The 2,412-nt window shown below is 52.9% G+C and overlaps 1 protein-coding gene across 1 annotated transcript in view; it reads left to right on the top strand.

Moving 5' to 3' along the window:
• NMUR1 (neuromedin U receptor 1) overlaps positions 1 to 2,412 on the top strand; it is a 14,092-nt gene that overhangs the window by 1,897 nt on the left and 9,783 nt on the right. The gene's annotated exons all lie outside the window — the stretch shown is intronic.

Here is a 2,412-nt window from a genome sequence, read left to right as displayed (position 1 = left end):
AACCTCCCTCGACCTGCTGGCCACACTCCTCTTAATACACCCCAGGATACCATTGGCCTTCTTGGCAACAAGGGCACATTGCTGGCTCATGGTCAGCTTGTCATCTACCAGGACTCCCAGGTCCCTCTCAGCAGAGCTACTTTCCAGCAGGTCAGCCCCCAGCCTGTACTGATGCATGGGGTTTGACCTCCCCAGGTGCAGCACTCGACACTTGCCCTTGTTGAACTTCATCAGGTTCCTCTCCGCCCAGCTCTCCAGTCTGTCCAGGTCCCGCTGAATGGCAGGGAAGCCTTCCAGCGTATCAACCACTCCTCCCAGTTTTGTGTCATCAGCAAACTTGCTGATGGTACACTCCGTCCCCTCGTCCAGATCATTGATGAACAAGTTGAACAAGACTGGGCCGAGTACTGAGCCCTGGGGAACTCCACTAGCTACCGGCATCCAACTGGACTCTGCCCCGCTGATCAGAACCCTAAAGATGCAGGGAGAGCATCTTGTCCCATGCCTGGCAGTTGGGCTCTGTGTGAAAAGGGCTTTGAATGTGGCCTGTGGGACAGGCAGGTTGGTGTGGAGGGTTGGCAGCACCCTTAGCTGCCAGCCAGGTAGGGAGGTCCTGGGTTCTGGGTCATCACCAGGCACCCCAAGCCCAGCTCTGCCAGGACATCATCCCCCCCGCCCCCCTTACAGTCAACACCAGGCTCCATACGTGGTTGAAATGCTGTGTCTGGAACTGCTGTGATGTTTCAGGTGACCGGGTGACTGTCAGGTCAGTGTGACCCTCTCCAAAGCCTTCTCACCTGTCCCACCTGCCCCACACAACTTTTTCTGTGCCTTGCAAGAGGATGCTGTGGATATGGGGAGGGCTCCCTGCTCTTCTCCCCCAGGCAGCCACCCTCTTACCCTCAGCCCTTTTTTCTCCCAGTTAACCAGTAAAGGTGTCAGCAACCAGTATAAGATATTTCCACTACAGACCCCATGATGAGTTTCCCTCTTTCTAGCCTACATCTCTATTTGCTGCCACGTTTGTGTTTCATTGGGATGTTGTATCTGGTTGTGGGGGGGTTTATGGCTTAGAGGGTTTGATCTTGACTCGGAGAGTGAGTCACCATGTGGCAAATGGGATCCCATCACAGATTTTACTTCCTTGCCTGGTGTTATTTGCAAATGAGGATTTGCAGAGCTCAAGCAGCTGCTTCTCCTTCTAGCTGAAAACCTCTTCCCAGCCCCATTTAAAGGCTTATGAATCAGGTGCTGAGAGCAATGTGCAGGCAGGGAATGTGTATCTACCATGGGCTGGGTGGGAGAGCTATTAAAAGTCATGGCAATCAATCCTGGGAGATCTAGCGGACACTTTAAATCAACTTGCAAATGCAAAGCGGCTCTGAACCGAAGGATGGGGAGAGAGGTTGTCCCTGTGCTGTGCCATGTGGTTATCTGTCTTTGATAACTCACAAGGAGGAGGTTTGGAAGGGAATAAATAGAGACCATAAAGTGACTCCTTGATGCTTGGGAAGATGCCCTGGATCCGTGCTCCGTTTAAATGTGCTCCAGAGAGGGTCTTGCTCTAGCTGAGGTGATCCCAAGCTCATTATGGGTTGTCTAGGATATTTTCAGCTGGTGAAATGCTCCTTTGGGTGTCCCCTGGCTTGGCTGCATTGCTGGGTGAAGGCAGGGCTGGTTTGGCTGGGTGCCGAGCCCCTCCTGCCCACCAAGTGTGTTGCAGCCTTTGCCATGGAGCACCTTTCAGCCAAAACAAGGGATTTCCATCACAATTGGTTTGCTGTTCTTTGGGGCCCCAGAGCACTGTGCCACAGCCCCGGGCTGCCTCTCGTCTTCCCCCAAGCTGAGATTTTCCAGGTTAAGGAAAATGTGGCAGTAGCCATGCCCTGAGCATGGGGCTGGGGGATGCAAGACCTCCCTGCATGCAGCTGTACCTCTCCTCCCCAGGAATGCTGGAAAGGGGTACAAAATGCTATCTCCATTGCTGCTCCTGGTGCCAGCATCTGCTCTACCACCTCTGCCAACCCCACGTGGAGCCATGGGGCAGTGTCAAGCAGGATCTGAAGGAGGTGGCAAGGGGGAGGCAGAAAAAGAGTGTGTTAGTAGCAAAGCCCTGGCCAACAGACATACCTGCAGCTCAGAGAGAAATAACCTGATGCTTTTTTGATCTTGGGTGATTCATCCTGGCCTTGATAGAAAATCACGGTCTTGAGCCTCGTGCTGGATGGGGGATGCAGCACTGGGGCTGTGTGGCTTAGAATCATAGAATCAATTTGGTTGGAAGAGACCTTTGAGATCATGGAGTCCAACCTTTAACCTACCCCTGCCATTCCACCACTAAACCGTGTTCCTAAGCACCACATCTACACATCTTTTAAATACCTCCAGGGATGGTGACTCAACCACTTCCCT

The sequence above is a fragment of the Egretta garzetta genome, unplaced genomic scaffold (assembly GCF_000687185.1).
Source record: "Egretta garzetta isolate BGI_Z169 unplaced genomic scaffold, ASM68718v1 scaffold172, whole genome shotgun sequence".
In the NCBI taxonomy this organism is placed as follows: Eukaryota; Metazoa; Chordata; class Aves; order Pelecaniformes; family Ardeidae; genus Egretta; species Egretta garzetta.
Note: the sequence above shows the minus strand (reverse complement) of the source record. Positions and strands in the feature narration are given on the sequence as shown.